At 48.6% G+C, this 15,991-nt stretch overlaps 1 protein-coding gene across 1 annotated transcript in view; it reads right to left on the reverse strand.

The window, feature by feature from the left end:
• COG2 (component of oligomeric golgi complex 2) overlaps positions 1-15,991 on the reverse strand; it is a 338,118-nt gene that overhangs the window by 118,244 nt on the left and 203,883 nt on the right. The window lies entirely within an intron of this gene.

Genomic DNA, 15,991 nt, shown 5'->3' on the forward strand with positions numbered 1-15,991 from the left:
CGCAGCAGTGGAAATCCAAAAGTCACCAGTTAAAAGCCTATCTCAAATATGACCATTTGCATAGTTAAGACTCAACTTGCTATTTGAGGGACAAACTGGTTAAATTTCCTTCTTGGTAAAAAGCATTTAATTCATTCATGCATTCTTTACTCAGTTTATTTTATAGAACCATAAAATACAATACATCTATAAGAACCAATAATATATACAAAAGGCATACAGCATAAAACGAAGGCTGAGAGACACTTGCGGAATTTCACTCTGTGGAATTCCGCGGAGTAACATAAAAACTCCACAAGATTCTGCGGAAATCTGCCAAAGGGCGGAAAATGCACTTCACATTGCTCGCGCTCCAATTTTTGCACCAGTAGGGCGTTCTTCCCTGAAAAATCAGTGCAACTGGCACCACGCTATTTTTCATTAGGGCTCGCTGCGAAAAGCGCACTCTCGCTGAGAGCACTATAGCTGTCGGCTTAGCCGACAACAAGGGGAGACAGGAGCTGGCCACGCGCCCAGTATCGTCAATGGGAGAGGGAGAGACAAGAGCTGGCCACACGCGCATTGGATTGGATCGCGCGCGTTAGTGTCGGAGCTGGCGATGTGCACGTTTACGGCGACGTCTCCGCCGTGCGCCACAGGCCCACGATGATGGTGACGTCAGTGGACGCTGACCGCCTCCGGCGGCTGCTGCGCGCGGGGCCAGCCGGCGGCTGCTGCTCCTGGACTGCCAGCCCTCGCTGGACTTCCTGTGCTCCACCGCCTTGTTGCACTTCTTCTCCCCCGGCCCGCAATCCGCTGTCCGTAAGTTTTTACCACTTACACAAAAGCACTTTTCATTTAGCACTCACAGGAACAGCTGTATCGTCACACAGAAGCTTGTTATTTCTGATCGTGGAAAGAGGTGCTTAAAAGCGGGGTCCGAGGCCGCTCGCTTCATGTTTTAGACTAACGAGGGCAGGGATATGTGGTGTGTGTTTCAATCTATCATGTATTTTCCGCCCTAACCACACAATTTGTGTTATGGTTTGCAGAGGTGTTCGGGGTAACATCGCTCCTACACTGTGTTATACTTGGAGTTTGTCCCGTGAGAAGATGCGTCGTATTTACATAAACCTCATCCAAGCGCTTATTTGCGCATGGCTTACTTTTCTGCTGCCTGGTGAAATACGAGTCCAGTATGGATGAATGGTTTATTTAAGTAAAGCGCATCTATGGACTACTTGAGCGTTCGTCCTTTATGAGTCATACAGGTGTGTGCTCAGGGTCACACATGTTGGCTAAGTGGGTAAGCTAGCGTTGAAATTCAGATTAAGATCTGTTTTCTTGGACATCTCTCTGTGTGGACTGCAAAGGTGTGTGTCGTGAACCATCCAGTAATATGCAGCATTTTGTATGTGCAGTGCTGACTGCGGGGGCTGGTCCACTTCTAAGCACACTATTAATTGTTAAATCATGTCGCCAGCAACCTACTCAAAACAAGGGAGTTATACCCACCCGCCTAATTGTTTTCTGACTTCATGGTTTTGTATCAGCTGTTGGTGAAAGTACAATCACCAAAAACACAGTTGATTGCAACATCTACAGAGTGAGAAACCTACACCCCTGCCTTCCGAAGAGTGGATAATTAATAGAGCTGGCATCGCTGCCTGCACTACAGTTTAGATGCTTACCGCACGTTTGTGTATAAATAAGGCTGTACACGAAGTGGTAGGGCTTACCGGCAGCGATTTAAGCGGACCGGGTCCTGCCGATGCAGGTGCTGAGACGGGTCCCTATCGGGCTCTCCATTTTTGTGCTCACACTCGGTTGAAAAAATATATATCTTAACTCTGCAGCAGTACCACCTTACACTTCCTTTGGGATAACTTCGAAGAGACTCCTTTCACAGTCTCATCGTTTCAAAACTGAAGCATTTTCAATATGATGTACAACAAAGCCATAGCTCTTGATTTCTTGATTCTGTATCTTACGCAACTAACAGCCTTTGACAAAGCCAATAGCCCAGGCTTGATGTAGGTGTAATGTTACTTGTTGGATTATATGTCTGTATTCAATCACAGAAACAGCAAAATCCCTATGCTGAATCTGTGCTCGGCATAGTGTGCCAGCTGACTATAGTGTGCCAGTTGTTAGAGTAAATAAATGGCAATGCCTTTTATTTATGTGTTGGTTTATAAAACGTAAATAAAAGGCATTGCCAGTTACAATGCCACTGGCTCAAACTCTAACAACTGCGAGACCTATTGCATTGCAAATGCTTGGTATCTTCTGCTGCTTTTTGAGTAGAAAATCTACTTGATAAGAAGCCTTTTGGCGGCGAACGCTAGTGACCGCCCACATTAGAAAATCATGCCAGAAAACGTCCTAGCAACTGGAAATCCTGCTAGGGGACGCCAAATCCCGCTCACGCTGGCTAGCATGCTTGCTGGAGCCTCACGTTTTTCCCATTGTCATTGCGTCACACGAACGGGGAAAACATTTCTGCCATGTGGCAATTGGTGAAATTTGTCCGGAACTCCTCATTACTAGAGTAACACTGAGTCACCAAATTCCTCCAAATCCGCATGCGGAATTAAAAATTCTGCCTGGGCCTAATAAAAACAATCAATCATATCAGAGCTTGAATATGACAGTATACTTAAAATCAAGATACAAAAGTCAATTGGAAAGGAAAGAATAATGAAATTCACTTCTCTAATGTAAATGGCATAAAAACACGATAAAAAATATAATGGACTGATAAAATACTGCATAAAGGAACAAATTATTTATGTGGGTTCCATCAAGTTATTCATTTTAACAGCACCAGATAAAAAGCAGGCTATATAAAAACAAGTGCGCTGATCAGGGAGTAACTGCAGGTTTTACCTGATTTAAATGTTTCCCTGCTCCAATTTTTTTTTACAGCAAATGCCTATAACATGAACAAAACATTATAAAATGGAGAGTAGCCCGTTTCAAAATGGAGTCACAGATACAAAGTACTGGAGAAAAAGTCCTTATGTCATCCCCTGGGTACCGAACATAAGGGTAAAAACATTTTAAGCCTGAACTTAGTTCAGGACAGAAGCCAATGGTTCATTAAGTGACTAATGTGAAGTAAAGAGGGCGAAGTTTTCAAAGTTAAATATTAATCGGACAGACGATTTGGCTAGTTCGAGACTCTCTGCTGATCCGTGAGAAGTGCATTAATGTATGTTTAATCCAAACAAAACTAGCTTTTTATTTTCAGGACGGTCAAAAAATATCTGGCAGGGGGCGTGGCCAAGTAAGATGGCGGAACGGTAGGGAACCTGCTCAGCTGCGCATCCGTCCGATCGTTTGATGGCCTCACCTGATGTCTACGGACGTCGTTTCTGGTCTCCTTGTTGTCCGTTGCCTCCTGGATGCTGTCTGACCGGCGGGCGATGTTGGTGGAGCCGGGAGACCGGTGTACCGGGTGATTGTGAGGCGAGCCGGAGGAGATCGCGGGTGCCATTTTGTGGCTACCTGTGCCGGGAGTGCCGACCGAGGATCGAAGCGCCAGATCGAGTCAAGGGGCCCCGGGCTGACATCGAGGAGGGCCCCTCGCTGAGACGCTGAGGAGAGGGCAGCTGCTGCATGGTTGGGCACCGCCGACAGAGAAAAGCGCTGTTGGTGGGTCCCGATCCGGTAATGGTGACGTGTATGCCGTGACGTGATACAGCAGCTCTGGCGGGGCGAGACAGCAGCGGGGGGTGTTTAATGGGCCCTCGGGCTGTTGCGGTTGTGGGCCAGCGCTCCCCTCTTCTTTCACGGGCGACGCAGAGTGGTGCCTCTCCCCGCGCGCTAGGGATGTCTCGCCCCCATGCCGGACTTCAAGATGGCAACTATTGTGGTCCCGATGGTGGTGCGGCAGTATGGGGAGCATAGCATAAATGAAGCTGCACCTGCAAAAGCGTGGTGAAGAGCCAAGTTAGCGAGCATTGCCAGGATTTTGCATATTGGTCTGCAGTTGATCCCAGGCTTCAGAGGAGATTCCAGTGAGGCTCGTCTTCTTCATGGGAGTCCCCCGCATGGTACTTGCTTTGGGGGCATTCGGGGAGGCATGCCATTCCTGGGCCATTGAGAGCACCGCACGCGGGACGGGCTGAGAAACGTCTGGTACTTTGATAGGATTGGACACCCACCGGGCGCCGCGCAGGTCGGAAGAGGGGACCCTATGCCTCCTAAGAAGCACTCCAACAAAGATGAAGACCTGGTGGCTACCCTCCGAGACTTTAAAGTGGAGCTCTGTCGAGAATTCAAGCAGGACTTGCGAACCTCTGTGGACCAATTGAAGGCCGATCTCACGGAAAAGCTCACTAGTCTGCGGCAGGATGGGGATGCAGTGGGATCCCGAATCCTCGAAGTGGAGGGGCAAATACAGAGTATGGCGGCGGCGACCCAGGCCACAATGCAGGATCAACAACAGATCCTTGATGCTCAGCTCCAGCAAGCTTTACTCAAGGCAGAGGACTTGGAGAACAGGACCCGGGGGGAAAATATACGGATCCGGAATCTGGAGGAGGGGGCGGAGGGACCTTTGTATCTGGTCTATTCGCTGAATCCTCGCTCCTCAGAAGCTCAAACAAAATCAAAATAGACAGTTCATCGCGTGGGTGCACTTCAGGCGGGGAGTCGCAAGCGCCCTTGAGATGTCATGGTCAAGCTACATTCCTTCAAGGTGAAGGAAGCTATCCTCTCGGCCACCAGGAAACTGAAGGATGTGCCCTTCCAGGGCCATGGGTGTTATCTCTATCAGGACCTGGCATCTGCGACCTTGGCCCGCCGGCAGGCGTTGCGTCCTATTACCACGAAACTGCAAGAGGATAAGATCCGCTACAGGTGGTCCTTCCCCTTTGGTCTCATCTTTGAACACCGCAACGAAACCCACCACATCTCCGATCTAGTAGAGGGGCTGCGGGCTCTGGGTCTTCCGCTTCCTGAGGAGTCCTTCGACAAGGGATCTAAGGCGGCAGCGGTATCATCGCGGGATGGCTCCAGCCCTTGGCACACTGTCACAAGAAACCGTTGAAGTTTCTCAATCTGCTCCTGGTCCCAGAGAGGTCTGCTGTGTGTTCGATGAGTTTTCCAATCGGTCTCTGTTGTCGACGGCTTCTTGGCTGGTTGGGTCATCCGGAGGGGTCCCGGAAATGTCAGGAGATGCTGGTCTTGCTCATCATGACTTTGGCGTTTTTCTTTCTGTCTCTGGGACTGTCTTGGCCACTGGAGCTCCCGCTGAGTCGTTCTCACTGAAGTCTCAGGAGGTCTCCCGGTTTCTGACACTTGTCCTTGGGGCCGCCTGGTCTCCTCTCTTCCTCGGGGGGGACTTCTATTCTCCAGTCTGCTCAACTTGCGGCTCTGAGGTTTTTTCACGGCACAATGGATGATGGCGGGGCCATGCCTGGGCCCGGCGACGGGCGAGACCACTGGAGAGCTGATGCTCGCTGTCCTGACATCCTGAGGACACTTGGTTTTTTATTTTATTGACTGATTGCCATTCTACCGTTCCCTAATTTTATTAGCATTTCGATCGGGGGTGCGGGCCTGGTCCGTGGCACCCATTATTCCTCCCTTTGAGTTTGAGGGGGGGGGTCTAGGCCGGGGGCCTTCGGGTCCAACGGCTGTGAGTTTTTTTTGGGGGGGGAAGGGTTGGGTTGAGGGGGAAGGAATTCGGTGGGGACTGTTGGGGTGGATTTTTTCATCTTGCTTTTTGTGAGGCAGACTTACTAGCTTCTAGTGGTGCGTGGGGTGGCGGAGGGCTGGGGTGATGGACTTGGCCATGTACGCAGTGCAAAGGGGTTTGTTCGGTGGGGGTCTCTGCAGCAGTTCGGGGAGAGGGGTACTCTTTTTTGATGGTTAACATTGCTTCTTGGAATGTTAAGGAATTGAACTCCCCACAGAAACGCCAAAAAATGTGGAAGTATTTGAATATTCACAAATTTGAAGTGGTAGCGTTGCAAGAGACTCCTCTTAAGAGGGCTGAGGTTTCTAGGTTGCGTCCCAGGAGCTACCTGATGATTTTCACCTCATCTGCCGCCACAAAACACAATGGGGCGGCTCTGCTTTTCCATGTCTCAGCAAACTTCCAACTCAAGTCTCTCAAATCTGATAGGGAGGGGAGATTGTTGTTAGATTGTTGTTAGTCAAGGGCCGCTTGAGGGGCAAGCTTTGCACTTTTGTCTCATTATACGCGCCAAATTCCAAGCAATCGGACTTCCTTTCACATGCACTTGACCAAATAGGGGGTTTTGCCGAAGGTCCTATTGTGCTCTTGGGGGATTTTAATCTCACATGGCAGGGGTATCTGGATAGCTATAGCTCCAGCAGGGCTGCCACTAGTACTTTCTCAAGTAGATAGAGCATGACAGAAAATCACTGAGTTGGGGTTACTTGATGCCTGGCGTACCCTGCATCCCACTAGCAAAGACTATACACATTTTTCCCATGTCTATAGGACGTATGCCAGAATTGATTATATCTTTGTCAGTCAATCCTTGTTGGGGGCTCTCCAGGCTGCTCAGATTTTCCAGATATCAGTGTCTGACCATAGCTTGATTACTCTGGGCCTCCTCTGGACTGGGACCTCTCAAAAAACACCTCAGTGGTATTTCTCGCTAGCTCTGACGAGAGATCCGGAGGCCTGAGAGGATCTAAGAGCGCCCATTGCCGACTTTTTTATACACAATGACCCGCAGAACACAACCCCCCAGAACACCCGGTATGCCTCTAAAGCCGTGATTCGAGGGAAGTGTACCCAACCTAATTCGAACTTAAACAAACAGAGGACGAGGGAAAGAGAGAAGGAATTAGATGTCGCGGAGCAAGCGCATAAAGCCAACCCATCCCGTGTCCTCCAGAGGCAACTTACTGCTCTCAGGGGCAAATTGAGATCTATATACTCTAATCGAGCGGAGTTCACCCTGCTAAAAATTCGTCAGTCATCTTTCACACAGGGCAATAAGGTGGGCTCGCACTTAGCACACCAGCTTCGGGTACAAAGGGAAAGGGACTTCATTGGGGGGATTTTGGACCGTCAGGGACACCTCACACATTCCGACATCACTAAAGCAAACATATTCGGGGAGTTCTATAGCGAGCTTTATCAGGGCAGCACTTCGGACATGGCGCGGCAACAACGATTTTTAGATAACCTTGCTCTTCAGCAGATATCGAGGGCGTCGACTGCAGAGTTGGATTCCCCCATCACACAGGAGGAGGTTGGGGTGGCTATCTCGAGACTCAAACTGCATAAAGCCCCGGGTCCTGATGGCCTTACGGCTCATTTTTACAGTTGTTTTTCGACAGAGTTCATTCCCCACCTTACGGATCTATTTCAGGCCATTGCCTCAGTTGAGCAGGTGTCTAGATCGATGGCGGAAGCTGTGATTACGGTGATCCCCAAGCCTGGTAAGGATCCGCAACTCTGCGGCTCCTATAGACCCATCGCACTTCTCAATCTGAACGCTAAGCTTTATTCCGCGATTTTAGCTACGCGCTTAGAATTTTTGATACCGACGCTAATCCATTCCAAGCAATCTGGCTTTATAAAAGGCAGACAAACACATGATAACATCAGGCTTACAGTCCACCTGATCGAGAAGGCTATGAGGTTTCGGATCCCCGCAGTGTTAGTGGGCCTCGACACGGAAAAGGCCTTCGATTGGGGGGACTGGGCCTTCCTTTTTTAACCATGTGGAAATTCGGGTTTCGGGACACTTTTATTAACATGGTGCAGGCCAATTAACATCTTCCCACCTCCTGCATGACAGTTAACAGCTGTTCCTCCTCCCCCTTTGCTCTGAGCAGAGGCACCCGTCAGGGGTGCCCCCACTCACCCCTTTTGTTTGCCCTCAGTATCGAGCCCAATCACTGCAGGCGGTGCAAAGAGAACTACAAAGCTTTGAGCAAGTAGCTGGCTTCAAGATCAATTACACAAAATCCTTCATACTTAACCTTAACCTCTCCCCTGCTGAGGGACTTCGCCTGAAACCTCTGACGCCTTTCCCACGGGCTAAGCACTCTTTTACTCTATCTGGGAGTGCGCCTCACGGCTAAATTGGGAGATCTATATAAAATGAATTACCCATCTCTACTGTCCCAACTCCAGCAAGACTGTAAACGGTGGTCGCCTCTCTACATTTCCTGGTTGGGGTGAATCAATGCAAAAAAAAGACGGTATTACCTACATTTTATACTTATTTCAGGCGCTCCCTATCGATTTGGAGGGTACTCTGAAGCCGACCCTCCACTCCCTGGTCACCAAATTCATTTGGCAAGGGGGGAGGGCGCGCCTACCTGATCATGTACTCCGACGTCCACGGGTTCAAGGTGGTTTAGCCCTACCTGACTTCGCCTTATATTATCAGGCGGCCCAGTTGCGGGTAGCAACTGAGTGGTCAGCCAGGGAATCCGATAAGCATTGGCTTCACATGGACCGCGCCGTGGTGGGGCGGTATATATGGGATGCATTGTGGAAAGCCAAAAAGGATCGCCCTCCGAATGCCTATCTCAGCACTCCCACTCGTACGAGTCTGTCCACTTGGGATAAGGTTACTAAGAGGGCAGGTTGGACTACTTTCCCTTCCCCATACACACCCATTCATTTTAATCCAGATTTCCCCCCGGCGTTACATGAGGGGCCCTTCGATTGCTGGAAGAGGGGGGATTGCCTCAAAATAGCTGATCTGTTCTGATATGGGGAGGTTTTGACATTTGCCGAATGTAGGAAGGAATTCGCGCTACCGCAGAGTGAACAATACCACTACTTTCAGCTCAAACACTGGGTCTTGACACTTTCCATCCGAGAAGCGGCTAACAGGGAGCTTACGGAAATGGAGAAGTTTGTGGTCCTCAGGGCGGGCTCTATGAAGGGTGCCATTTCTGCTATCTATGGTATGTTGCTCTGCACGGCTTACCCCCCACGGGCACGTTATATGACCTTTTGGGAGCAAGTTTTGGGAGGGCTATTACAGAGGGGGAATGGTCCCATATTTGGAGGGATCTCTCCAAGCATAATAGATCGCTGGCTCTTCGAGAATCCCACTATAAACCCCTATATGATTGGTATCGATACCCTACTAAGCTTCGACGCATCTATCCTGACACCTCAGATCTTCGTTGGCGGGGATGTGGGCTCTGGGGGGACTTTAGGCATATATGATGGGACTGCCTTAAGATTTGGCCTTTCTGGGACGAGATTCTATCTCATATCAAAGATATATTGGGCTAACCGATTCCGACTTTCATTGACTTTGCTCTCCTTGGCCTTCGAGATCCCCTCCTGAATATGCAAACTAAGGCTGACAAAGCGATTATGTGGACGTGTCTGGGGGCAGCCAAACTCACTCTGGCGGCTGCGTGGAAGAAGACAGAGGCCCCGGCAATTTCGTTGTGGCATGCCCGATTATGGAGGATCCTATCCATGGAGCGCCTGGCGGACATTTTCCAGAATGACTATGAAGACTTTGTGCTTCGCTGGGACCCTCTGGTGACCTTTTCTACCCACAGCGGTCCACCGACGGTGCGGGCCATGCACCTCTTCCAACTATAGGCTCTCCTTACTTGATCCGATGGCCTCAGGGGGCTCCCTAGCGATACTACGGTTCGACCTGAATCTCACTACTAGTTAATGTGCCATTATGTTATTCTGCCTCAGCTGTATTATTTTCGTTCTGTTTTCATTATCATTTAGTCACCACCGGATGGGGTGGGGGGGGGGATTCTGTTTATTTTGGGAGAGGGGTGTTATATGTTCTTGAAACTGGCATCATACATTTTTTACAGGGCAGTTGCAAACATGGCGACTATGTGAAGCTGAACCCATCGTAGCTATTAGTGGTGCAACCTTGGGAACTGCACGCCCCATTGTACCCTTGCAGGGGCTGTCTTTTTGTATGTGGAATGGTTTGATGCTTAATAAAAAGACAAATTTGGAAAAAAATAAATGTATATCTGGGCGCTCCTGTTCCGTAAAATAATTCCTAATAAACGATGAACATACGAGTGGAGAAGTGTGGCTCACGGTGTAGGTCAGGCAGACTCGGAAGCTGAGGTCAGACCCGGGACCAGGGTTCAATTCCCGACGCGGCAGGGTCTTGGGCTCAAATGTCCACGGACTCGATAATTCTCGCTTCGGTGCCTGCCCTAATCATGGGTTCTCACTCTGCAACTCTGGGCATTAAGCTTGCTTAATCTCCACAACGGCCCCCTGCGGCGGGATGCCTGGCTTTCACCTTGGAGATGCCCTGTAGGGGCTATCTCACAGGGAAAAGCCAGGACGGGTTCCCAAGGCAAGCGCCGGGAAACCTCCGGGTAGCTGTGCGCTCAATAAATGCAATAATAATAATAATAATAATAATAATAATAATAATACGAGTCTGTTTGCGGGTGTTAGGCTAAATAATACTTAATTAGAAAGTGAATTAACTCAGTTTCTGGCTTAATATTGACCGAAATCCAGCACAATAGTGAGTGGCAATGAAGTAGGGAAATAACCTTTTCGTTGTCTATTAACAAGACAGAGCTATTAGGAAAAGATTATAATCTCCTTCGAAACAAATTCTCAACAGTTTAAAAAATGATATATTAGCAGACCCCAATTTTCACTTCCATAAGAGGATATGGTTATACATTTCGACTTATAAGTCTTCAGCATAGCCTTTAAAGACTTGTGACCTAGCCTAGTGACGAAGTCGAAAATAGAAGAGTTTGAACTTGAGAAGTGTGCTGGATGTCAAAAGTTATGTTCAAGAGTTAAAGGAATCAAATAACAGTACTAGGCGAAAAAAGGAGACCAAACTGTACTAAATGTATGTCCTTTACTTTAAACACTCAGGATTTAATTGCTCTGGGCCCTATCACTATTACATGAGATTTTTTTTAAGTTGTTCCTGAGAACTAAAGAATCCATAAAAGTGAGGAAGAAATCTAACAAGTCCTGCAAGCCTAACGCCATTCTGTCAAGAAAAGGGTTCGCCACATAAAATAACGCAGAAAATAGACGCCTTCCAGCATATGGCATATTCTCTTTGCTCAAGGCTAGGGTGCTTTCCAATTGATTTATATAGAAGGTGAAAAGGAATGGATCAAAAATACATAGAACCCATCGATTTTACTTAAACGACTGAGCATTAACCTCCTGAGCCGTACCCTACTGAAGCAGAGATTCGACTGGAGGTCACACAAGAAATAAACAATATTAGGACAAACATCTAAAGAAATCATGATGCTCCACAATTTATCACTAGCCACTATAACAAAGCTATGGGATCAATTAGCGAGATATGCTTGTAGCAATAGAAATTGTTGTTGTTTACTTTTTTTAAAACAGGAACAATTATGGACTGTCACTATGACTTGGGAATGCGTAACTCGTTGCACATTGACATCTGATCTAAACATGTTGGAGGGTACACCATCAGGGCCAAGGGCTTTGCTTTTGGAGGGTGCAGGCATGGCATCTGTGATCTCCTTTAACACTACATGAAGGTTTGTCTCGCCCATGGCCTTTTGAGGGAGAGGGCTCAATACCACGGTGGTGGTAAGATCATATAACGCCAAATACAAAAGAGTTACGCCCTACTTACTGATTTTAGGTGTGGGACAAGGGGGAAAACAAAACAAAGCACCCACGTGATATCCAACACAACCTATGTATCTTCTTCAACAGCTCAAAGTGCACAGTTGGCTGGCTAAAAACATTTGGTTTTTGGTTTCCTTAATGTTTTTATTCATTTTTAACATTGATGAATACATACTGCCATACTTTCCAGTTACATATCCAAAATATTATATTCAGTTACTTTAACCATATAATGCTGGGGGTCGTGTAACTAGTTAGCATGGAGGAGTCTCCCTTCAAAATGGATTACCCACTTGTCCAGGGCGAATGTTGAGTGGAGAGGTGTAGTGCAGCGGCCAGGGCAGCTGACTTCGGAGCACAGGGTTAAAGGAGGTTCGATCTCTGGCGGCAGCTCAGCTCAGCACCATGTGACTCTGGGCAATAGCTCACTTAATTTCCACGACGGCCCCCAGGGCCTTGAGACCCGTAAGGGTGAGTAGTTTGCGCTTTACAAATACGGATAATGTGCAAGCACATTGTAAGGCTCTCAAAGGATGAAAAATGGGCAGTATAACAGCTTCCCAAAAAATGACACACTTTTTAAGACCACTGGTGTGTACTAATTGATTCCATGCCTCTTGTTGCAGGGTTTTTCATATCTTTGATCACCAGATTGTAAGTTGGTGAGCGAGAGGCAACATATGACCTTACCATAGGGTGTTTTTGAACAAATACCCAATCAAATCCTGATGTGCTTTACAACATGAGTGTTCAAACCACCTGCAAGAGCTCATGTAGATGGATTTCACTGGAGTGATCAACAGTTTCTGCACATTCTCACATTTGGATTTAAAAGAAGCATGGTTTTTCAAGCATTTTTAAAAAAACTGCATTATACCACACAAATCTGTACAGAGTTTAATTTTCCATTTCGACCGATTAAAAATGGTAAACACCCACCAGCAGCACTATTTGCTTTTTCTGAGGAAACCGGAATATGAAGATTTTAATTGTATTTATACTCCTTGAGCCCCCTCTGGCAAAAGAACGAGAAGAACCACTGCATGGTGCTTCGCCATAACTCAATCCAACTCAGGCAAAAACAAGCTATGAGATTCACCATTTCCTCTGCCAGAGGAGTGGGAGACTATAGGCCTACCAGCTCTGCCAGCTGCCAACAGATTTGTGTATACAGAAAGAGGGCCACCGTAATCCAGGATACACTGTCTCCCACCTTAAAAAAAACGGTCTCCTTCTCATTTCAGATAGACTGGCACCAGCAGCTGATCAGAGGCCTGAGATTAGGCTGAGCATGGATCTGTATAATCTGCAAGAAGTACTGCTAAACCGGCTTACATGCCACAGTTAAAGAAGGAAGAACAAGCCAGAGGGAAAAGGCCCAGGCAATTTATTACTTTAAAAAAAGGTACAGTCCTTTGCGTGCCCCTGGTTCTCGTTTCCACAAAGTAAACACATTTTTATTATATTTAGCAAGTCTTCAGTGCATAATATCACACATTTTCAATACTCGGACCCCTGAGTAGCGTTTTACCACATTAGGTGGCTGCAGTGCCCAAGTCCTTCTTCGTGACCTAGAAGTTTTGAAAATTCAGAAGTGCCCTACAACGCTACTTTTTTAAGTAGGCTGCTTAAAATGTTGGGAACAAAATTTCAATCACCTCAGCACATGGGGGATTTCAACCAGACGATAATGTTCTCAGCGAATTAAGTGGCAATTTAGTTGTCATGTGTACCCTATATGTGACCTAAATTCTCCTTATAGACAGAGCAACATTATAGGTTATTAAATCAAACTAAATGTTTTTGTAAAGCACACATTTTCAACTCAGGGATTTGATGGTGCTCTGTATATGATAAAGAACAACAAGCATTTACAATGCAATGGTCTCCGCATTATTAAAGGTAGAGCTATTGCCATTGCTCATGACATTTTTTTTTTTAATCTTAAATAAATGGCATTGTCATTAACATTGCCAATAGCTTAATCGTTAAATAAATGTCATTGTCATTTACAATGCCAATAGGTTAATCGCTCGCAAATGCATGACCTATTGCATTTACACCCACACAGAGCCACACACACACAAAGCCACCCACACACACATACAGAGCCACCCACAGAGCCCCACACAAACCCACAGAGCCCCCCACTGATACACCCACAGAGCCCCACACACACACACAGAGCCCCCACACACACACCCACAGAGCCCCCACACACACACCCACAGAGCCCCACACACACACACCCACAGAGCCCCACACACACACACCCACAGAGCCCCCCACACACACACCCACAGAGCCCCCCACACACACCCCCACAGAGCCACACACACACACACACAGAGCCACACACACACACAGAGCCACATATACACACAGGAGAGCAAGCACAGCGAGGGGGCAGGGAAGCAAGCACAGCCAGGGAAGCAAGCAGAGCCAGGGGGCAGGGGAGCAAGCAGAGCCAGGGGGCAGGGGAGCAAGCACAGCCAGGGGGTAGGGGAGCAAGCACAGCCAGGGGGTAGGGGAGCAAGCACAGCCAGGAGGCAGGGGAGCAAGCACAGCCAGGAGGCACGGGAGCAAGCACAGCCAGGAGGCAGGGGAGCAAGCACAGCCAGGAGGCAGGGGAGCAAGCACAGCCAGGGGGCAGGGGAGCAAGCACAGCCAGGGGCAGGGAAGCAAGCACAGCCAGGGGGCAGGGAAGCAAGCACAGCCAGGGGGCAGGGAAGCAAGCACAGCCAGGGGGCAGGGAAGCAAGCACAGCCAGGGGGCAGGGAAGCAAGCACAGCCAGGGGGCAGGGAAGCAAGCACAGCCAGGGGGCAGGGAAGCAAGCACAGCCAGGGGGCAGGGAAGCAAGCACAGCCAGGGGGCAGGGAAGCAAGCACAGCCAGGGGGCAGGGAAGCAAGCACAGCCAGGGGGTAGGGAAGCAAGCACAGCCAGGGGGCAGGGAAGCAAGCACAGCCAGGGGGCAGGGAAGCAAGCACAGCCAGGGGGCAGGGAAGCAAGCACAGCCAGGGGGCAGGGAAGCAAGCACAGCGAGGGGGCAGGGAAGCAAGCACAGCCAGGGGGCAGGGAAGCAAGCACAGCCAGGGGGCAGGGAAGCAAGCACAGCCAAGGGGCAGGGAAGCAAGCACAGCCAGGGGGCAGGGAAGCAAGCACAGCCAGGGAGCAGGGAAGCAAGCACAGCCAGGGGGCAGGGAATCGGAGGGGGAGAGAAGGGAAAATGTATGTGAATATTTCTGTGAATTACCTAAAACTTCTAACTCAAAGTTCTTCTATTCGTCCTCCAATCTCTCTACACCCCAACACTACTGCACCCCGCTTTACTAATTTTACAGGATAAGGGGAGACTCCTAGATAACATCGCACATATTCAACGCCGCCGAGCCCAGGCCCGGCAAGAAGGTGAGCTCCACCTAACTGTAAAAACACGTCAGGCTGGCGGGAAAGACCTAATCAGAACCCCATGTGTAGTCGAGGCCTGGCCACATCTGCAGTCATTTCATTCTGACAACGGCACATGTGGTACAAACAGAACATTCATTTTTATGTTAATCTTGAAAGAAGTGAAGGATTGCATTGCCCTGGACACGCACACACACCCACAGGCACTCACACTCACGCACAAATGCTTTTACATACACAGGCTAACATACACACAGAGGTAAACACACATACACAGTTGCGCACACACGCCCAGGCACGCACACACACGACCAGGCACGCACCCACACAGATGTACACACACACAGAGATGCGCTCACATGACCAGGCACGCACACACACACAGATGCACACACTGATACGCACACGCCCCTAGGCACGCACCCACACAGATGCACAAACATACACACAGGCGCACATACACAGATGCGCACACACAGGCACGCGCACACACACAGACATGCATTCACATACAAAGGCAACCACACACAGGCATGTACACATACATAGATCCACACACACGCCCACGCGCGCACACACACACACACACACGTTTCCGTCTGCGAGGCTGGGAGAAAGAGTTAATTCCAAACTCCCTGAGTGTTCACATCTATGGATCTTATGGCCATCATTTACATGCATAATATCGCCCCATAGACCCAGCACATTCATGAACGTCCCGCCACACTGGGCTCCATTAATATCCCCAACAGACCAACATGGCCCGTTACGGAGGTAAATATGACATAGTATTCCTCGGATTAAAACATATCTTTAGAACTCCATTAATTGCCAAAAGCACCTCTAGCTCACAGTATTTTCCAATAAGATCTATTCAATGCTCTGAGAATTGCCTCATTCATACATTTGCCTCTTACATCTCAATCAAGCATGCCCCACGAACACCATTGCCTAACAGACCGCTAGTTCAGTCGGACAGAAAAGCCTTCCCGCAGAC

This window comes from Lissotriton vulgaris, chromosome 6 (assembly GCF_964263255.1).
Source record: "Lissotriton vulgaris chromosome 6, aLisVul1.2, whole genome shotgun sequence".
NCBI classification, from domain to species: domain Eukaryota; kingdom Metazoa; phylum Chordata; class Amphibia; order Caudata; family Salamandridae; genus Lissotriton; species Lissotriton vulgaris.